Source organism: Gasterosteus aculeatus, chromosome 2 (genome assembly GCF_964276395.1).
Source record: "Gasterosteus aculeatus chromosome 2, fGasAcu3.hap1.1, whole genome shotgun sequence".
Classification (NCBI taxonomy): domain Eukaryota; kingdom Metazoa; phylum Chordata; class Actinopteri; order Perciformes; family Gasterosteidae; genus Gasterosteus; species Gasterosteus aculeatus.
Window position 1 is genome coordinate 22023341 of NC_135689.1, and position 14608 is coordinate 22037948.

Genomic DNA, 14608 nt, shown 5'->3' on the forward strand with positions numbered 1-14608 from the left:
TGACTCCTTTTTCATTATCAAAACTCCAAAACCTTTGACACATTTTAAAAGATTAGGAAGAGGACATACAGTTGCTTACGGCCATACCTCTCTGGCTCGGCCTGATCTCGTCTGATCTCAGAAGCTAAGCAGAGTAGGGCCTGGTTAGTACTTGGATGGAAGACCGCCTGGGAATCCCAGGTGCTGTAAGCTTTTTCATTTCGATCTGTAAAAGACACAGAGAAGGCCTTAGAAAGTGACTCCATTTCATTGTCAAAACTACAAAACCTTTGACACATTTTAAAAGATTAGGAAGAGGACATACAGTTGCTTACGGCCATACCTCTCTGGCTCCGCCTGATCTCGTCTGATCTCAGAAGCTAAGCAGAGTAGGGCCTGGTTAGTACTTGGATGGAAGACCGCCTGGGAATCCCAGGTGCTGTAAGCTTTTTCATTTCGATCTGTAAAAGACACAGAGAAGGCCTTAGAAAGTGACTCCATTTCATTGTCAAAACTACAAAACCTTTGACACATTTTAAAAGATTAGGAAGAGGACATACAGTTGCTTACGGCCATACCTCTCTGGCTCCGCCTGATCTCGTCAGATCTCAGAAGCTAAGCAGAGTAGGGCCTGGTTAGTACTTGGATGGAAGACCGCCTGGGAATCCCAGGTGCCGTAAGCTTTTTCATTTCTCTCTCTGGAAGAAATCGAGAAGGCATTAGAAAGTGACTCCTTTTTCATTATCAAAACTCCAAAACCTTTGACACATTTTAAAATATTAGGAAGAGGACATACAGTTGCTTACGGCCATACCTCTCTGGCTTCGCCTGATCTCGTCTGATCTCAGAAGCTAAGCAGAGTAGGGCCTGTTTAGTACTTGGATGGAAGACCGCCTGGGAATCCCAGGTGCTGTAAGCTTTTTCATTTCGATCTGTAAAAGACACAGAGAAGGCCTTAGAAAGTGACTCCATTTAATTGTCAAAACTACAAAACCTTTGACACATTTTAAAAGATTAGGTAGAGGACATACAGTTGCTTACGGCCATACCTCTCTGGCTCCGCCTGATCTCGTCAGATCTCAGAAGCTAAGCAGAGTAGGGCCTGGTTAGTACTTGGATGGAAGACCGCCTGGGAATCCCAGGTGCCGTAAGCTTTTTCATTTCTCTCTCTGGAAGAAATAGAGAAGGCATTAGAAAGTGACTCCTTTTTCATTATCAAAACTCCAAAACCTTTGACACATTTTAAAAGATTAGGAAGAGGACATACAGTTGCTTACGGCCATACCTCTCTGGCTCCGCCTGATCTCGTCTGATCTCAGAAGCTAAGCAGAGTAGGGCCTGGTTAGTACTTGGATGGAAGACCGCCTGGGAATCCCAGGTGCTGTAAGCTTTTTTATTTCGATCTGTAAAAGACACAAAGAAGAACTTAGAAAGAGACTCCATTTCATTGTCAAAACTCCAAAACCTTTGACACATTTTAAAAGATTAGGTAGAGGACATACAGTTGCTTACGGCCATACCTCTCTGGCTCCGCCTGATCTCGTCTGATCTCAGAAGCTAAGCAGAGTAGGGCCTGGTTAGTACTTGGATGGAAGACCGCCTGGGAATCCCAGGTGCCGTAAGCTTTTTCATTTCTATCTGTAAAAGACACAGAGAAGGCCTTAGAAAGTGACTCCATTTTATTGTCAAAACTACAAAACCTTTGACACATTTTAAAAGATTAGGTAGAGGACATACAGTTGCTTACGGCCATACCTCTCTGGCTCCGCCTGATCTCGTCTGATCTCAGAAGCTAAGCAGAGTAGGGCCTGGTTAGTACTTGGATGGAAGACCGCCTGGGAATCCCAGGTGCCGTAAGCTTTTTCATTTCTCTCTCTGGAAGAAATCGAGAAGGCATTAGAAAGTGACTCCTTTTTCATTATCAAAACTCCAAAACCTTTGACACATTTTAAAAGATTAGGAAGAGGACATACAGTTGCTTACGGCCATACCTCTCTGGCTCGGCCTGATCTCGTCTGATCTCAGAAGCTAAGCAGAGTAGGGCCTGGTTAGTACTTGGATGGAAGACCGCCTGGGAATCCCAGGTGCTGTAAGCTTTTTCATTTCGATCTGTAAAAGACACAGAGAAGGCCTTAGAAAGTGACTCCATTTCATTGTCAAAACTACAAAACCTTTGACACATTTTAAAAGATTAGGAAGAGGACATACAGTTGCTTACGGCCATACCTCTCTGGCTCCGCCTGATCTCGTCAGATCTCAGAAGCTAAGCAGAGTAGGGCCTGGTTAGTACTTGGATGGAAGACCGCCTGGGAATCCCAGGTGCCGTAAGCTTTTTCATTTCTCTCTCTGGAAGAAATCGAGAAGGCATTAGAAAGTGACTCCTTTTTCATTATCTAAACTCCAAAACCTTTGACACATTTTAAAATATTAGGAAGAGGACATACAGTTGCTTACGGCCATACCTCTCTGGCTTCGCCTGATCTCGTCTGATCTCAGAAGCTAAGCAGAGTAGGGCCTGGTTAGTACTTGGATGGAAGACCGCCTGGGAATCCCAGGTGCCGTAAGCTTTTTCATTTCTCTCTCTGGAAGAAATCGAGAAGGCATTAGAAAGTGACTCCTTTTTCATTATCAAAACTCCAAAACCTTTGACACATTTTAAAAGATTAGGAAGAGGACATACAGTTGCTTACGGCCATACCTCTCTGGCTCGGCCTGATCTCGTCTGATCTCAGAAGCTAAGCAGAGTAGGGCCTGGTTAGTACTTGGATGGAAGACCGCCTGGGAATCCCAGGTGCTGTAAGCTTTTTCATTTCGATCTGTAAAAGACACAGAGAAGGCCTTAGAAAGTGACTCCATTTAATTGTCAAAACTACAAAACCTTTGACACATTTTAAAAGATTAGGTAGAGGACATACAGTTGCTTACGGCCATACCTCTCTGGCTCCGCCTGATCTCGTCAGATCTCAGAAGCTAAGCAGAGTAGGGCCTGGTTAGTACTTGGATGGAAGACCGCCTGGGAATCCCAGGTGCCGTAAGCTTTTTCATTTCTCTCTCTGGAAGAAATAGAGAAGGCATTAGAAAGTGACTCCTTTTTCATTATCAAAACTCCAAAACCTTTGACACATTTTAAAAGATTAGGAAGAGGACATACAGTTGCTTACGGCCATACCTCTCTGGCTCCGCCTGATCTCGTCTGATCTCAGAAGCTAAGCAGAGTAGGGCCTGGTTAGTACTTGGATGGAAGACCGCCTGGGAATCCCAGGTGCTGTAAGCTTTTTTATTTCGATCTGTAAAAGACACAAAGAAGAACTTAGAAAGAGACTCCATTTCATTGTCAAAACTCCAAAACCTTTGACACATTTTAAAAGATTAGGTAGAGGACATACAGTTGCTTACGGCCATACCTCTCTGGCTCCGCCTGATCTCGTCAGATCTCAGAAGCTAAGCAGAGTAGGGCCTGGTTAGTACTTGGATGGAAGACCGCCTGGGAATCCCAGGTGCTGTAAGCTTTTTCATTTCGATCTGTAAAAGACACAGAGAAGGCCTTAGAAAGTGACTACATTTAATTGTCAAAACTACAAAACCTTTGACACATTTTAAAAGATTAGGTAGAGGACATACAGTTGCTTACGGCCATACCTCTCTGGCTCCGCCTGATCTCGTCTGATCTCAGAAGCTAAGCAGAGTAGGGCCTGGTTAGTACTTGGATGGAAGACCGCCTGGGAATCCCAGGTGCCGTAAGCTTTTTCATTTCTATCTGTAAAAGACACAGAGAAGGCCTTAGAAAGTGACTCCATTTTATTGTCAAAACTACAAAACCTTTGACACATTTTAAAAGATTAGGTAGAGGACATACAGTTGCTTACGGCCATACCTCTCTGGCTCCGCCTGATCTCGTCTGATCTCAGAAGCTAAGCAGAGTAGGGCCTGGTTAGTACTTGGATGGAAGACCGCCTGGGAATCCCAGGTGCCGTAAGCTTTTTCATTTCTCTCTCTGGAAGAAATCGAGAAGGCATTAGAAAGTGACTCCTTTTTCATTATCAAAACTCCAAAACCTTTGACACATTTTAAAAGATTAGGAAGAGGACATACAGTTGCTTACGGCCATACCTCTCTGGCTCGGCCTGATCTCGTCTGATCTCAGAAGCTAAGCAGAGTAGGGCCTGGTTAGTACTTGGATGGAAGACCGCCTGGGAATCCCAGGTGCTGTAAGCTTTTTCATTTCGATCTGTAAAAGACACAGAGAAGGCCTTAGAAAGTGACTCCATTTCATTGTCAAAACTACAAAACCTTTGACACATTTTAAAAGATTAGGAAGAGGACATACAGTTGCTTACGGCCATACCTCTCTGGCTCCGCCTGATCTCGTCAGATCTCAGAAGCTAAGCAGAGTAGGGCCTGGTTAGTACTTGGATGGAAGACCGCCTGGGAATCCCAGGTGCCGTAAGCTTTTTCATTTCTCTCTCTGGAAGAAATCGAGAAGGCATTAGAAAGTGACTCCTTTTTCATTATCTAAACTCCAAAACCTTTGACACATTTTAAAATATTAGGAAGAGGACATACAGTTGCTTACGGCCATACCTCTCTGGCTTCGCCTGATCTCGTCTGATCTCAGAAGCTAAGCAGAGTAGGGCCTGGTTAGTACTTGGATGGAAGACCGCCTGGGAATCCCAGGTGCTGTAAGCTTTTTCATTTCGATCTGTAAAAGACACAGAGAAGGCCTTAGAAAGTGACTCCATTTAATTGTCAAAACTACAAAACCTTTGACACATTTTAAAAGATTAGGTAGAGGACATACAGTTGCTTACGGCCATACCTCTCTGGCTCCGCCTGATCTCGTCAGATCTCAGAAGCTAAGCAGAGTAGGGCCTGGTTAGTACTTGGATGGAAGACCGCCTGGGAATCCCAGGTGCCGTAAGCTTTTTCATTTCTCTCTCTGGAAGAAATCGAGAAGGCATTAGAAAGTGACTCCTTTTTCATTATCAAAACTCCAAAACCTTTGACACATTTTAAAAGATTAGGAAGAGGACATACAGTTGCTTACGGCCATACCTCTCTGGCTCCGCCTGATCTCGTCTGATCTCAGAAGCTAAGCAGAGTAGGGCCTGGTTAGTACTTGGATGGAAGACCGCCTGGGAATCCCAGGTGCTGTAAGCTTTTTTATTTCGATCTGTAAAAGACACAGAGAAGAACTTAGAAAGTGACTCCATTTCATTGTCAAAACTCCAAAACCTTTGACACATTTTAAAAGATTAGGTAGAGGACATACAGTTGCTTACGGCCATACCTCTCTGGCTCCGCCTGATCTCGTCAGATCTCAGAAGCTAAGCAGAGTAGGGCCTGGTTAGTACTTGGATGGAAGACCGCCTGGGAATCCCAGGTGCTGTAAGCTTTTTCATTTCGATCTGTAAAAGACACAGAGAAGGCCTTAGAAAGTGACTCCATTTAATTGTCAAAACTACAAAACCTTTGACACATTTTAAAAGATTAGGTAGAGGACATACAGTTGCTTACGGCCATACCTCTCTGGCTCCGCCTGATCTCGTCTGATCTCAGAAGCTAAGCAGAGTAGGGCCTGGTTAGTACTTGGATGGAAGACCGCCTGGGAATCCCAGGTGCCGTAAGCTTTTTCATTTCTCTCTCTGGAAGAAATCGAGAAGGCATTAGAAAGTGACTCCTTTTTCATTATCAAAACTCCAAAACCTTTGACACATTTTAAAAGATTAGGAAGAGGACATACAGTTGCTTACGGCCATACCTCTCTGGCTCCGCCTGATCTCGTCTGATCTCAGAAGCTAAGCAGAGTAGGGCCTGGTTAGTACTTGGATGGAAGACCGCCTGGGAATCCCAGGTGCTGTAAGCTTTTTTATTTCGATCTGTAAAAGACACAGAGAAGAACTTAGAAAGTGACTCCATTTCATTGTCAAAACTCCAAAACCTTTGACACATTTTAAAAGATTAGGTAGAGGACATACAGTTGCTTACGGCCATACCTCTCTGGCTCCGCCTGATCTCGTCAGATCTCAGAAGCTAAGCAGAGTAGGGCCTGGTTAGTACTTGGATGGAAGACCGCCTGGGAATCCCAGGTGCTGTAAGCTTTTTCATTTCGATCTGTAAAAGACACAGAGAAGGCCTTAGAAAGTGACTCCATTTAATTGTCAAAACTACAAAACCTTTGACACATTTTAAAAGATTAGGTAGAGGACATACAGTTGCTTACGGCCATACCTCTCTGGCTCCGCCTGATCTCGTCAGATCTCAGAAGCTAAGCAGAGTAGGGCCTGGTTAGTACTTGGATGGAAGACCGCCTGGGAATCCCAGGTGCCGTAAGCTTTTTCATTTCTCTCTCTGGAAGAAATCGAGAAGGCATTAGAAAGTGACTCCTTTTTCATTATCAAAACTCCAAAACCTTTGACACATTTTAAAAGATTAGGAAGAGGACATACAGTTGCTTACGGCCATACCTCTCTGGCTTCGCCTGATCTCGTCTGATCTCAGAAGCTAAGCAGAGTAGGGCCTGGTTAGTACTTGGATGGAAGACCGCCTGGGAATCCCAGGTGCTGTAAGCTTTTTCATTTCGATCTGTAAAAGACACAGAGAAGGCCTTAGAAAGTGACTCCATTTAATTGTCAAAACTACAAAACCTTTGACACATTTTAAAAGATTAGGTAGAGGACATACAGTTGCTTACGGCCATACCTCTCTGGCTCCGCCTGATCTCGTCAGATCTCAGAAGCTAAGCAGAGTAGGGCCTGGTTAGTACTTGGATGGAAGACCGCCTGGGAATCCCAGGTGCCGTAAGCTTTTTCATTTCTCTCTCTGGAAGAAATCGAGAAGGCATTAGAAAGTGACTCCTTTTTCATTATCAAAACTCCAAAACCTTTGACACATTTTAAAAGATTAGGAAGAGGACATACAGTTGCTTACGGCCATACCTCTCTGGCTCGGCCTGATCTCGTCTGATCTCAGAAGCTAAGCAGAGTAGGGCCTGGTTAGTACTTGGATGGAAGACCGCCTGGGAATCCCAGGTGCTGTAAGCTTTTTCATTTCGATCTGTAAAAGACACAGAGAAGGCCTTAGAAAGTGACTCCATTTCATTGTCAAAACTACAAAACCTTTGACACATTTTAAAAGATTAGGAAGAGGACATACAGTTGCTTACGGCCATACCTCTCTGGCTCCGCCTGATCTCGTCAGATCTCAGAAGCTAAGCAGAGTAGGGCCTGGTTAGTACTTGGATGGAAGACCGCCTGGGAATCCCAGGTGCCGTAAGCTTTTTCATTTCTCTCTCTGGAAGAAATCGAGAAGGCATTAGAAAGTGACTCCTTTTTCATTATCTAAACTCCAAAACCTTTGACACATTTTAAAATATTAGGAAGAGGACATACAGTTGCTTACGGCCATACCTCTCTGGCTTCGCCTGATCTCGTCTGATCTCAGAAGCTAAGCAGAGTAGGGCCTGGTTAGTACTTGGATGGAAGACCGCCTGGGAATCCCAGGTGCCGTAAGCTTTTTCATTTCTCTCTCTGGAAGAAATCGAGAAGGCATTAGAAAGTGACTCCTTTTTCATTATCAAAACTCCAAAACCTTTGACACATTTTAAAAGATTAGGAAGAGGACATACAGTTGCTTACGGCCATACCTCTCTGGCTCGGCCTGATCTCGTCTGATCTCAGAAGCTAAGCAGAGTAGGGCCTGGTTAGTACTTGGATGGAAGACCGCCTGGGAATCCCAGGTGCTGTAAGCTTTTTCATTTCGATCTGTAAAAGACACAGAGAAGGCCTTAGAAAGTGACTCCATTTCATTGTCAAAACTACAAAACCTTTGACACATTTTAAAAGATTAGGAAGAGGACATACAGTTGCTTACGGCCATACCTCTCTGGCTCCGCCTGATCTCGTCTGATCTCAGAAGCTAAGCAGAGTAGGGCCTGGTTAGTACTTGGATGGAAGACCGCCTGGGAATCCCAGGTGCTGTAAGCTTTTTCATTTCGATCTGTAAAAGACACAGAGAAGGCCTTAGAAAGTGACTCCATTTCATTGTCAAAACTACAAAACCTTTGACACATTTTAAAAGATTAGGAAGAGGACATACAGTTGCTTACGGCCATACCTCTCTGGCTCCGCCTGATCTCGTCAGATCTCAGAAGCTAAGCAGAGTAGGGCCTGGTTAGTACTTGGATGGAAGACCGCCTGGGAATCCCAGGTGCCGTAAGCTTTTTCATTTCTCTCTCTGGAAGAAATCGAGAAGGCATTAGAAAGTGACTCCTTTTTCATTATCAAAACTCCAAAACCTTTGACACATTTTAAAATATTAGGAAGAGGACATACAGTTGCTTACGGCCATACCTCTCTGGCTTCGCCTGATCTCGTCTGATCTCAGAAGCTAAGCAGAGTAGGGCCTGTTTAGTACTTGGATGGAAGACCGCCTGGGAATCCCAGGTGCTGTAAGCTTTTTCATTTCGATCTGTAAAAGACACAGAGAAGGCCTTAGAAAGTGACTCCATTTAATTGTCAAAACTACAAAACCTTTGACACATTTTAAAAGATTAGGTAGAGGACATACAGTTGCTTACGGCCATACCTCTCTGGCTCCGCCTGATCTCGTCAGATCTCAGAAGCTAAGCAGAGTAGGGCCTGGTTAGTACTTGGATGGAAGACCGCCTGGGAATCCCAGGTGCCGTAAGCTTTTTCATTTCTCTCTCTGGAAGAAATAGAGAAGGCATTAGAAAGTGACTCCTTTTTCATTATCAAAACTCCAAAACCTTTGACACATTTTAAAAGATTAGGAAGAGGACATACAGTTGCTTACGGCCATACCTCTCTGGCTCCGCCTGATCTCGTCTGATCTCAGAAGCTAAGCAGAGTAGGGCCTGGTTAGTACTTGGATGGAAGACCGCCTGGGAATCCCAGGTGCTGTAAGCTTTTTTATTTCGATCTGTAAAAGACACAAAGAAGAACTTAGAAAGAGACTCCATTTCATTGTCAAAACTCCAAAACCTTTGACACATTTTAAAAGATTAGGTAGAGGACATACAGTTGCTTACGGCCATACCTCTCTGGCTCCGCCTGATCTCGTCTGATCTCAGAAGCTAAGCAGAGTAGGGCCTGGTTAGTACTTGGATGGAAGACCGCCTGGGAATCCCAGGTGCCGTAAGCTTTTTCATTTCTATCTGTAAAAGACACAGAGAAGGCCTTAGAAAGTGACTCCATTTTATTGTCAAAACTACAAAACCTTTGACACATTTTAAAAGATTAGGTAGAGGACATACAGTTGCTTACGGCCATACCTCTCTGGCTCCGCCTGATCTCGTCTGATCTCAGAAGCTAAGCAGAGTAGGGCCTGGTTAGTACTTGGATGGAAGACCGCCTGGGAATCCCAGGTGCCGTAAGCTTTTTCATTTCTCTCTCTGGAAGAAATCGAGAAGGCATTAGAAAGTGACTCCTTTTTCATTATCAAAACTCCAAAACCTTTGACACATTTTAAAAGATTAGGAAGAGGACATACAGTTGCTTACGGCCATACCTCTCTGGCTCGGCCTGATCTCGTCTGATCTCAGAAGCTAAGCAGAGTAGGGCCTGGTTAGTACTTGGATGGAAGACCGCCTGGGAATCCCAGGTGCTGTAAGCTTTTTCATTTCGATCTGTAAAAGACACAGAGAAGGCCTTAGAAAGTGACTCCATTTCATTGTCAAAACTACAAAACCTTTGACACATTTTAAAAGATTAGGAAGAGGACATACAGTTGCTTACGGCCATACCTCTCTGGCTCCGCCTGATCTCGTCAGATCTCAGAAGCTAAGCAGAGTAGGGCCTGGTTAGTACTTGGATGGAAGACCGCCTGGGAATCCCAGGTGCCGTAAGCTTTTTCATTTCTCTCTCTGGAAGAAATCGAGAAGGCATTAGAAAGTGACTCCTTTTTCATTATCTAAACTCCAAAACCTTTGACACATTTTAAAATATTAGGAAGAGGACATACAGTTGCTTACGGCCATACCTCTCTGGCTTCGCCTGATCTCGTCTGATCTCAGAAGCTAAGCAGAGTAGGGCCTGGTTAGTACTTGGATGGAAGACCGCCTGGGAATCCCAGGTGCCGTAAGCTTTTTCATTTCTCTCTCTGGAAGAAATCGAGAAGGCATTAGAAAGTGACTCCTTTTTCATTATCAAAACTCCAAAACCTTTGACACATTTTAAAAGATTAGGAAGAGGACATACAGTTGCTTACGGCCATACCTCTCTGGCTCGGCCTGATCTCGTCTGATCTCAGAAGCTAAGCAGAGTAGGGCCTGGTTAGTACTTGGATGGAAGACCGCCTGGGAATCCCAGGTGCTGTAAGCTTTTTCATTTCGATCTGTAAAAGACACAGAGAAGGCCTTAGAAAGTGACTCCATTTAATTGTCAAAACTACAAAACCTTTGACACATTTTAAAAGATTAGGTAGAGGACATACAGTTGCTTACGGCCATACCTCTCTGGCTCCGCCTGATCTCGTCAGATCTCAGAAGCTAAGCAGAGTAGGGCCTGGTTAGTACTTGGATGGAAGACCGCCTGGGAATCCCAGGTGCCGTAAGCTTTTTCATTTCTCTCTCTGGAAGAAATCGAGAAGGCATTAGAAAGTGACTCCTTTTTCATTATCAAAACTCCAAAACCTTTGACACATTTTAAAAGATTAGGAAGAGGACATACAGTTGCTTACGGCCATACCTCTCTGGCTCCGCCTGATCTCGTCTGATCTCAGAAGCTAAGCAGAGTAGGGCCTGGTTAGTACTTGGATGGAAGACCGCCTGGGAATCCCAGGTGCTGTAAGCTTTTTCATTTCGATCTGTAAAAGACACAGAGAAGGCCTTAGAAAGTGACTCCATTTAATTGTCAAAACTACAAAACCTTTGACACATTTTAAAAGATTAGGTAGAGGACATACAGTTGCTTACGGCCATACCTCTCTGGCTCCGCCTGATCTCGTCTGATCTCAGAAGCTAAGCAGAGTAGGGCCTGGTTAGTACTTGGATGGAAGACCGCCTGGGAATCCCAGGTGCCGTAAGCTTTTTCATTTCTCTCTCTGGAAGAAATCGAGAAGGCATTAGAAAGTGACTCCTTTTTCATTATCAAAACTCCAAAACCTTTGACACATTTTAAAAGATTAGGAAGAGGACATACAGTTGCTTACGGCCATACCTCTCTGGCTCCGCCTGATCTCGTCTGATCTCAGAAGCTAAGCAGAGTAGGGCCTGGTTAGTACTTGGATGGAAGACCGCCTGGGAATCCCAGGTGCTGTAAGCTTTTTCATTTCGATCTGTAAAAGACACAGAGAAGGCCTTAGAAAGTGACTCCATTTCATTGTCAAAACTACAAAACCTTTGACACATTTTAAAAGATTAGGAAGAGGACATACAGTTGCTTACGGCCATACCTCTCTGGCTCCGCCTGATCTCGTCAGATCTCAGAAGCTAAGCAGAGTAGGGCCTGGTTAGTACTTGGATGGAAGACCGCCTGGGAATCCCAGGTGCCGTAAGCTTTTTCATTTCTCTCTCTGGAAGAAATCGAGAAGGCATTAGAAAGTGACTCCTTTTTCATTATCTAAACTCCAAAACCTTTGACACATTTTAAAATATTAGGAAGAGGACATACAGTTGCTTACGGCCATACCTCTCTGGCTTCGCCTGATCTCGTCTGATCTCAGAAGCTAAGCAGAGTAGGGCCTGGTTAGTACTTGGATGGAAGACCGCCTGGGAATCCCAGGTGCTGTAAGCTTTTTCATTTCGATCTGTAAAAGACACAGAGAAGGCCTTAGAAAGTGACTCCATTTAATTGTCAAAACCACAAAACCTTTGACACATTTTAAAAGATTAGGTAGAGGACATACAGTTGCTTACGGCCATACCTCTCTGGCTCCGCCTGCTCTCGTCAGATCTCAGAAGCTAAGCAGAGTAGGGCCTGGTTAGTACTTGGATGGAAGACCGCCTGGGAATCCCAGGTGCCGTAAGCTTTTTCATTTCTCTCTCTGGAAGAAATCGAGAAGGCATTAGAAAGTGACTCCTTTTTCATTATCAAAACTCCAAAACCTTTGACACATTTTAAAAGATTAGGAAGAGGACATACAGTTGCTTACGGCCATACCTCTCTGGCTCCGCCTGATCTCGTCTGATCTCAGAAGCTAAGCAGAGTAGGGCCTGGTTAGTACTTGGATGGAAGACCGCCTGGGAATCCCAGGTGCTGTAAGCTTTTTCATTTCGATCTGTAAAAGACACAGAGAAGGCCTTAGAAAGTGACTCCATTTCATTGTCAAAACTACAAAACCTTTGACACATTTTAAAAGATTAGGAAGAGGACATACAGTTGCTTACGGCCATACCTCTCTGGCTCCGCCTGATCTCGTCAGATCTCAGAAGCTAAGCAGAGTAGGGCCTGGTTAGTACTTGGATGGAAGACCGCCTGGGAATCCCAGGTGCCGTAAGCTTTTTCATTTCTCTCTCTGGAAGAAATCGAGAAGGCATTAGAAAGTGACTCCTTTTTCATTATCTAAACTCCAAAACCTTTGACACATTTTAAAATATTAGGAAGAGGACATACAGTTGCTTACGGCCATACCTCTCTGGCTTCGCCTGATCTCGTCTGATCTCAGAAGCTAAGCAGAGTAGGGCCTGGTTAGTACTTGGATGGAAGACCGCCTGGGAATCCCAGGTGCTGTAAGCTTTTTCATTTCGATCTGTAAAAGACACAGAGAAGGCCTTAGAAAGTGACTCCATTTCATTGTCAAAACTACAAAACCTTTGACACATTTTAAAAGATTAGGAAGAGGACATACAGTTGCTTACGGCCATACCTCTCTGGCTCCGCCTGATCTCGTCTGATCTCAGAAGCTAAGCAGAGTAGGGCCTGGTTAGTACTTGGATGGAAGACCGCCTGGGAATCCCAGGTGCCGTAAGCTTTTTCATTTCTCTCTCTGGAAGAAATCGAGAAGGCATTAGAAAGTGACTCCTTTTTCATTATCAAAACTCCAAAACCTTTGACACATTTTAAAAGATTAGGAAGAGGACATACAGTTGCTTACGGCCATACCTCTCTGGCTCCGCCTGATCTCGTCTGATCTCAGAAGCTAAGCAGAGTAGGGCCTGGTTAGTACTTGGATGGAAGACCGCCTGGGAATCCCAGGTGCCGTAAGCTTTTTCATTTCTCTCTCTGGAAGAAATCGAGAAGGCATTAGAAAGTGACTCCTTTTTCATTATCAAAACTCCAAAACCTTTGACACATTTTAAAAGATTAGGAAGAGGACATACAGTTGCTTACGGCCATACCTCTCTGGCTCCGCCTGATCTCGTCTGATCTCAGAAGCTAAGCAGAGTAGGGCCTGGTTAGTACTTGGATGGAAGACCGCCTGGGAATCCCAGGTGCCGTAAGCTTTTTCATTTCTCTCTCTGGAAGAAATCGAGAAGGCATTAGAAAGTGACTCCTTTTTCATTATCAAAACTCCAAAACCTTTGACACATTTTAAAAGATTAGGAAGAGGACATACAGTTGCTTACGGCCATACCTCTCTGGCTCAGCCTGATCTCGTCTGATCTCAGAAGCTAAGCAGAGTAGGGCCTGGTTAGTACTTGGATGGAAGACCGCCTGGGAATCCCAGGTGCCGTAAGCTTTTTCAATTCTATTTGTAAAAGACACAGAGAAGGCCTTAGAAAGTGACTCCATTTCATTGTCAAAACTCCAAAACCTTTGACACATTTTAAAAGATTAGGTAGAGGACATACAGTTGCTTACGGCCATACCTCTCTGGCTCCGCCTGATCTCGTCAGATCTCAGAAGCTAAGCAGAGTAGGGCCTGGTTAGTACTTGGATGGAAGACCGCCTGGGAATCCCAGGTGCTGTAAGCTTTTTCATTTCGATCTGTAAAAGACACAGAGAAGGCCTTAGAAAGTGACTCCATTTAATTGTCAAAACTACAAAACCTTTGACACATTTTAAAAGATTAGGTAGAGGACATACAGTTGCTTACGGCCATACCTCTCTGGCTCCGCCTGATCTCGTCTGATCTCAGAAGCTAAGCAGAGTAGGGCCTGGTTAGTACTTGGATGGAAGACCGCCTGGGAATCCCAGGTGCCGTAAGCTTTTTCATTTCTATCTGTAAAAGACACAGAGAAGGCCTTAGAAAGTGACTCCATTTTATTGTCAAAACTACAAAACCTTTGACACATTTTAAAAGATTAGGTAGAGGACATACAGTTGCTTACGGCCATACCTCTCTGGCTCCGCCTGATCTCGTCTGATCTCAGAAGCTAAGCAGAGTAGGGCCTGGTTAGTACTTGGATGGAAGACCGCCTGGGAATCCCAGGTGCCGTAAGCTTTTTCATTTCTCTCTCTGGAAGAAATCGAGAAGGCATTAGAAAGTGACTCCTTTTTCATTATCTAAACTCCAAAACCTTTGACACATTTTAAAATATTAGGAAGAGGACATACAGTTGCTTACGGCCATACCTCTCTGGCTTCGCCTGATCTCGTCTGATCTCAGAAGCTAAGCAGAGTAGGGCCTGGTTAGTACTTGGATGGAAGACCGCCTGGGAATCCCAGGTGCTGTAAGCTTTTTCATTTCGATCTGTAAAAGACACAGAGAAGGCCTTAGAAAGTGACTCCAT

The 14608-nt window shown here is 44.4% G+C and overlaps 62 non-coding genes across 62 annotated transcripts; all 62 read left to right on the top strand.

Annotated features, from left to right (window-relative positions):
* Positions 1-73: 73 nt before the first annotated feature.
* Positions 74-192, top strand: LOC144399169 (5S ribosomal RNA). Its single transcript, XR_013461314.1, has one exon. It is a non-coding gene; the product is annotated as a 5S ribosomal RNA (ribosomal RNA).
* Positions 193-308: 116 nt separating this feature from the next.
* Positions 309-427, top strand: LOC144395797 (5S ribosomal RNA). The gene has a single exon (XR_013457940.1). It is a non-coding gene; the product is annotated as a 5S ribosomal RNA (ribosomal RNA).
* A 116-nt stretch (positions 428-543) lies between these two features.
* On the top strand, positions 544-662 carry LOC144403410 (5S ribosomal RNA). The gene has a single exon (XR_013465348.1). It is a non-coding gene; the product is annotated as a 5S ribosomal RNA (ribosomal RNA).
* A 117-nt stretch (positions 663-779) lies between these two features.
* Positions 780-898, top strand: LOC144398209 (5S ribosomal RNA). The gene has a single exon (XR_013460356.1). It is a non-coding gene; the product is annotated as a 5S ribosomal RNA (ribosomal RNA).
* A 116-nt stretch (positions 899-1014) lies between these two features.
* Positions 1015-1133, top strand: LOC144403422 (5S ribosomal RNA). The gene has a single exon (XR_013465360.1). It is a non-coding gene; the product is annotated as a 5S ribosomal RNA (ribosomal RNA).
* A 117-nt stretch (positions 1134-1250) lies between these two features.
* LOC144395799 (5S ribosomal RNA) lies at positions 1251-1369 on the top strand. The gene has a single exon (XR_013457942.1). It is a non-coding gene; the product is annotated as a 5S ribosomal RNA (ribosomal RNA).
* Positions 1370-1485: 116 nt separating this feature from the next.
* On the top strand, positions 1486-1604 carry LOC144401462 (5S ribosomal RNA). The gene has a single exon (XR_013463397.1). It is a non-coding gene; the product is annotated as a 5S ribosomal RNA (ribosomal RNA).
* A 116-nt stretch (positions 1605-1720) lies between these two features.
* Positions 1721-1839, top strand: LOC144401464 (5S ribosomal RNA). The gene has a single exon (XR_013463399.1). It is a non-coding gene; the product is annotated as a 5S ribosomal RNA (ribosomal RNA).
* A 117-nt stretch (positions 1840-1956) lies between these two features.
* Positions 1957-2075, top strand: LOC144399170 (5S ribosomal RNA). The gene has a single exon (XR_013461315.1). It is a non-coding gene; the product is annotated as a 5S ribosomal RNA (ribosomal RNA).
* A 116-nt stretch (positions 2076-2191) lies between these two features.
* LOC144403433 (5S ribosomal RNA) lies at positions 2192-2310 on the top strand. Its single transcript, XR_013465371.1, has one exon. It is a non-coding gene; the product is annotated as a 5S ribosomal RNA (ribosomal RNA).
* Positions 2311-2427: 117 nt separating this feature from the next.
* On the top strand, positions 2428-2546 carry LOC144400855 (5S ribosomal RNA). Its single transcript, XR_013462790.1, has one exon. It is a non-coding gene; the product is annotated as a 5S ribosomal RNA (ribosomal RNA).
* Positions 2547-2663: 117 nt separating this feature from the next.
* On the top strand, positions 2664-2782 carry LOC144399172 (5S ribosomal RNA). The gene has a single exon (XR_013461317.1). It is a non-coding gene; the product is annotated as a 5S ribosomal RNA (ribosomal RNA).
* Positions 2783-2898: 116 nt separating this feature from the next.
* On the top strand, positions 2899-3017 carry LOC144403444 (5S ribosomal RNA). The gene has a single exon (XR_013465382.1). It is a non-coding gene; the product is annotated as a 5S ribosomal RNA (ribosomal RNA).
* Positions 3018-3134: 117 nt separating this feature from the next.
* Positions 3135-3253, top strand: LOC144395800 (5S ribosomal RNA). The gene has a single exon (XR_013457943.1). It is a non-coding gene; the product is annotated as a 5S ribosomal RNA (ribosomal RNA).
* Positions 3254-3369: 116 nt separating this feature from the next.
* On the top strand, positions 3370-3488 carry LOC144389653 (5S ribosomal RNA). Its single transcript, XR_013453792.1, has one exon. It is a non-coding gene; the product is annotated as a 5S ribosomal RNA (ribosomal RNA).
* Positions 3489-3604: 116 nt separating this feature from the next.
* On the top strand, positions 3605-3723 carry LOC144401465 (5S ribosomal RNA). The gene has a single exon (XR_013463400.1). It is a non-coding gene; the product is annotated as a 5S ribosomal RNA (ribosomal RNA).
* A 116-nt stretch (positions 3724-3839) lies between these two features.
* On the top strand, positions 3840-3958 carry LOC144401466 (5S ribosomal RNA). Its single transcript, XR_013463401.1, has one exon. It is a non-coding gene; the product is annotated as a 5S ribosomal RNA (ribosomal RNA).
* A 117-nt stretch (positions 3959-4075) lies between these two features.
* LOC144399173 (5S ribosomal RNA) lies at positions 4076-4194 on the top strand. Its single transcript, XR_013461318.1, has one exon. It is a non-coding gene; the product is annotated as a 5S ribosomal RNA (ribosomal RNA).
* A 116-nt stretch (positions 4195-4310) lies between these two features.
* Positions 4311-4429, top strand: LOC144403455 (5S ribosomal RNA). Its single transcript, XR_013465393.1, has one exon. It is a non-coding gene; the product is annotated as a 5S ribosomal RNA (ribosomal RNA).
* A 117-nt stretch (positions 4430-4546) lies between these two features.
* On the top strand, positions 4547-4665 carry LOC144391070 (5S ribosomal RNA). Its single transcript, XR_013454937.1, has one exon. It is a non-coding gene; the product is annotated as a 5S ribosomal RNA (ribosomal RNA).
* Positions 4666-4781: 116 nt separating this feature from the next.
* LOC144403466 (5S ribosomal RNA) lies at positions 4782-4900 on the top strand. Its single transcript, XR_013465404.1, has one exon. It is a non-coding gene; the product is annotated as a 5S ribosomal RNA (ribosomal RNA).
* A 117-nt stretch (positions 4901-5017) lies between these two features.
* On the top strand, positions 5018-5136 carry LOC144395801 (5S ribosomal RNA). Its single transcript, XR_013457944.1, has one exon. It is a non-coding gene; the product is annotated as a 5S ribosomal RNA (ribosomal RNA).
* A 116-nt stretch (positions 5137-5252) lies between these two features.
* LOC144389654 (5S ribosomal RNA) lies at positions 5253-5371 on the top strand. Its single transcript, XR_013453793.1, has one exon. It is a non-coding gene; the product is annotated as a 5S ribosomal RNA (ribosomal RNA).
* Positions 5372-5487: 116 nt separating this feature from the next.
* On the top strand, positions 5488-5606 carry LOC144401467 (5S ribosomal RNA). Its single transcript, XR_013463402.1, has one exon. It is a non-coding gene; the product is annotated as a 5S ribosomal RNA (ribosomal RNA).
* A 117-nt stretch (positions 5607-5723) lies between these two features.
* On the top strand, positions 5724-5842 carry LOC144395802 (5S ribosomal RNA). The gene has a single exon (XR_013457945.1). It is a non-coding gene; the product is annotated as a 5S ribosomal RNA (ribosomal RNA).
* A 116-nt stretch (positions 5843-5958) lies between these two features.
* Positions 5959-6077, top strand: LOC144389655 (5S ribosomal RNA). Its single transcript, XR_013453794.1, has one exon. It is a non-coding gene; the product is annotated as a 5S ribosomal RNA (ribosomal RNA).
* Positions 6078-6193: 116 nt separating this feature from the next.
* Positions 6194-6312, top strand: LOC144403478 (5S ribosomal RNA). Its single transcript, XR_013465416.1, has one exon. It is a non-coding gene; the product is annotated as a 5S ribosomal RNA (ribosomal RNA).
* Positions 6313-6429: 117 nt separating this feature from the next.
* On the top strand, positions 6430-6548 carry LOC144391073 (5S ribosomal RNA). Its single transcript, XR_013454939.1, has one exon. It is a non-coding gene; the product is annotated as a 5S ribosomal RNA (ribosomal RNA).
* A 116-nt stretch (positions 6549-6664) lies between these two features.
* LOC144403489 (5S ribosomal RNA) lies at positions 6665-6783 on the top strand. The gene has a single exon (XR_013465427.1). It is a non-coding gene; the product is annotated as a 5S ribosomal RNA (ribosomal RNA).
* Positions 6784-6900: 117 nt separating this feature from the next.
* Positions 6901-7019, top strand: LOC144399174 (5S ribosomal RNA). Its single transcript, XR_013461319.1, has one exon. It is a non-coding gene; the product is annotated as a 5S ribosomal RNA (ribosomal RNA).
* A 116-nt stretch (positions 7020-7135) lies between these two features.
* LOC144403500 (5S ribosomal RNA) lies at positions 7136-7254 on the top strand. Its single transcript, XR_013465438.1, has one exon. It is a non-coding gene; the product is annotated as a 5S ribosomal RNA (ribosomal RNA).
* A 117-nt stretch (positions 7255-7371) lies between these two features.
* LOC144400856 (5S ribosomal RNA) lies at positions 7372-7490 on the top strand. The gene has a single exon (XR_013462791.1). It is a non-coding gene; the product is annotated as a 5S ribosomal RNA (ribosomal RNA).
* Positions 7491-7607: 117 nt separating this feature from the next.
* LOC144399175 (5S ribosomal RNA) lies at positions 7608-7726 on the top strand. The gene has a single exon (XR_013461320.1). It is a non-coding gene; the product is annotated as a 5S ribosomal RNA (ribosomal RNA).
* A 116-nt stretch (positions 7727-7842) lies between these two features.
* LOC144395803 (5S ribosomal RNA) lies at positions 7843-7961 on the top strand. The gene has a single exon (XR_013457946.1). It is a non-coding gene; the product is annotated as a 5S ribosomal RNA (ribosomal RNA).
* A 116-nt stretch (positions 7962-8077) lies between these two features.
* Positions 8078-8196, top strand: LOC144403511 (5S ribosomal RNA). The gene has a single exon (XR_013465449.1). It is a non-coding gene; the product is annotated as a 5S ribosomal RNA (ribosomal RNA).
* A 117-nt stretch (positions 8197-8313) lies between these two features.
* LOC144398210 (5S ribosomal RNA) lies at positions 8314-8432 on the top strand. Its single transcript, XR_013460357.1, has one exon. It is a non-coding gene; the product is annotated as a 5S ribosomal RNA (ribosomal RNA).
* A 116-nt stretch (positions 8433-8548) lies between these two features.
* Positions 8549-8667, top strand: LOC144403522 (5S ribosomal RNA). The gene has a single exon (XR_013465460.1). It is a non-coding gene; the product is annotated as a 5S ribosomal RNA (ribosomal RNA).
* A 117-nt stretch (positions 8668-8784) lies between these two features.
* LOC144395804 (5S ribosomal RNA) lies at positions 8785-8903 on the top strand. Its single transcript, XR_013457947.1, has one exon. It is a non-coding gene; the product is annotated as a 5S ribosomal RNA (ribosomal RNA).
* A 116-nt stretch (positions 8904-9019) lies between these two features.
* On the top strand, positions 9020-9138 carry LOC144401468 (5S ribosomal RNA). Its single transcript, XR_013463403.1, has one exon. It is a non-coding gene; the product is annotated as a 5S ribosomal RNA (ribosomal RNA).
* Positions 9139-9254: 116 nt separating this feature from the next.
* LOC144401470 (5S ribosomal RNA) lies at positions 9255-9373 on the top strand. The gene has a single exon (XR_013463405.1). It is a non-coding gene; the product is annotated as a 5S ribosomal RNA (ribosomal RNA).
* A 117-nt stretch (positions 9374-9490) lies between these two features.
* LOC144399176 (5S ribosomal RNA) lies at positions 9491-9609 on the top strand. The gene has a single exon (XR_013461321.1). It is a non-coding gene; the product is annotated as a 5S ribosomal RNA (ribosomal RNA).
* A 116-nt stretch (positions 9610-9725) lies between these two features.
* Positions 9726-9844, top strand: LOC144403533 (5S ribosomal RNA). Its single transcript, XR_013465471.1, has one exon. It is a non-coding gene; the product is annotated as a 5S ribosomal RNA (ribosomal RNA).
* Positions 9845-9961: 117 nt separating this feature from the next.
* LOC144400858 (5S ribosomal RNA) lies at positions 9962-10080 on the top strand. Its single transcript, XR_013462793.1, has one exon. It is a non-coding gene; the product is annotated as a 5S ribosomal RNA (ribosomal RNA).
* A 117-nt stretch (positions 10081-10197) lies between these two features.
* On the top strand, positions 10198-10316 carry LOC144399177 (5S ribosomal RNA). The gene has a single exon (XR_013461322.1). It is a non-coding gene; the product is annotated as a 5S ribosomal RNA (ribosomal RNA).
* Positions 10317-10432: 116 nt separating this feature from the next.
* LOC144403544 (5S ribosomal RNA) lies at positions 10433-10551 on the top strand. The gene has a single exon (XR_013465482.1). It is a non-coding gene; the product is annotated as a 5S ribosomal RNA (ribosomal RNA).
* Positions 10552-10668: 117 nt separating this feature from the next.
* Positions 10669-10787, top strand: LOC144395805 (5S ribosomal RNA). Its single transcript, XR_013457948.1, has one exon. It is a non-coding gene; the product is annotated as a 5S ribosomal RNA (ribosomal RNA).
* A 116-nt stretch (positions 10788-10903) lies between these two features.
* Positions 10904-11022, top strand: LOC144401471 (5S ribosomal RNA). The gene has a single exon (XR_013463406.1). It is a non-coding gene; the product is annotated as a 5S ribosomal RNA (ribosomal RNA).
* Positions 11023-11139: 117 nt separating this feature from the next.
* Positions 11140-11258, top strand: LOC144395806 (5S ribosomal RNA). Its single transcript, XR_013457949.1, has one exon. It is a non-coding gene; the product is annotated as a 5S ribosomal RNA (ribosomal RNA).
* A 116-nt stretch (positions 11259-11374) lies between these two features.
* On the top strand, positions 11375-11493 carry LOC144403555 (5S ribosomal RNA). The gene has a single exon (XR_013465493.1). It is a non-coding gene; the product is annotated as a 5S ribosomal RNA (ribosomal RNA).
* A 117-nt stretch (positions 11494-11610) lies between these two features.
* Positions 11611-11729, top strand: LOC144391076 (5S ribosomal RNA). Its single transcript, XR_013454944.1, has one exon. It is a non-coding gene; the product is annotated as a 5S ribosomal RNA (ribosomal RNA).
* Positions 11730-11845: 116 nt separating this feature from the next.
* LOC144399041 (5S ribosomal RNA) lies at positions 11846-11964 on the top strand. Its single transcript, XR_013461186.1, has one exon. It is a non-coding gene; the product is annotated as a 5S ribosomal RNA (ribosomal RNA).
* A 117-nt stretch (positions 11965-12081) lies between these two features.
* LOC144395807 (5S ribosomal RNA) lies at positions 12082-12200 on the top strand. The gene has a single exon (XR_013457950.1). It is a non-coding gene; the product is annotated as a 5S ribosomal RNA (ribosomal RNA).
* A 116-nt stretch (positions 12201-12316) lies between these two features.
* Positions 12317-12435, top strand: LOC144403566 (5S ribosomal RNA). The gene has a single exon (XR_013465504.1). It is a non-coding gene; the product is annotated as a 5S ribosomal RNA (ribosomal RNA).
* A 117-nt stretch (positions 12436-12552) lies between these two features.
* LOC144391081 (5S ribosomal RNA) lies at positions 12553-12671 on the top strand. The gene has a single exon (XR_013454952.1). It is a non-coding gene; the product is annotated as a 5S ribosomal RNA (ribosomal RNA).
* A 116-nt stretch (positions 12672-12787) lies between these two features.
* On the top strand, positions 12788-12906 carry LOC144401472 (5S ribosomal RNA). Its single transcript, XR_013463407.1, has one exon. It is a non-coding gene; the product is annotated as a 5S ribosomal RNA (ribosomal RNA).
* A 117-nt stretch (positions 12907-13023) lies between these two features.
* On the top strand, positions 13024-13142 carry LOC144401473 (5S ribosomal RNA). Its single transcript, XR_013463408.1, has one exon. It is a non-coding gene; the product is annotated as a 5S ribosomal RNA (ribosomal RNA).
* Positions 13143-13259: 117 nt separating this feature from the next.
* Positions 13260-13378, top strand: LOC144401474 (5S ribosomal RNA). The gene has a single exon (XR_013463409.1). It is a non-coding gene; the product is annotated as a 5S ribosomal RNA (ribosomal RNA).
* A 117-nt stretch (positions 13379-13495) lies between these two features.
* LOC144398533 (5S ribosomal RNA) lies at positions 13496-13614 on the top strand. Its single transcript, XR_013460680.1, has one exon. It is a non-coding gene; the product is annotated as a 5S ribosomal RNA (ribosomal RNA).
* A 116-nt stretch (positions 13615-13730) lies between these two features.
* Positions 13731-13849, top strand: LOC144389657 (5S ribosomal RNA). The gene has a single exon (XR_013453796.1). It is a non-coding gene; the product is annotated as a 5S ribosomal RNA (ribosomal RNA).
* Positions 13850-13965: 116 nt separating this feature from the next.
* On the top strand, positions 13966-14084 carry LOC144401475 (5S ribosomal RNA). The gene has a single exon (XR_013463410.1). It is a non-coding gene; the product is annotated as a 5S ribosomal RNA (ribosomal RNA).
* Positions 14085-14200: 116 nt separating this feature from the next.
* Positions 14201-14319, top strand: LOC144401476 (5S ribosomal RNA). The gene has a single exon (XR_013463411.1). It is a non-coding gene; the product is annotated as a 5S ribosomal RNA (ribosomal RNA).
* Positions 14320-14436: 117 nt separating this feature from the next.
* LOC144391082 (5S ribosomal RNA) lies at positions 14437-14555 on the top strand. The gene has a single exon (XR_013454953.1). It is a non-coding gene; the product is annotated as a 5S ribosomal RNA (ribosomal RNA).
* The last annotated feature ends 53 nt before the right edge of the window (positions 14556-14608 follow it).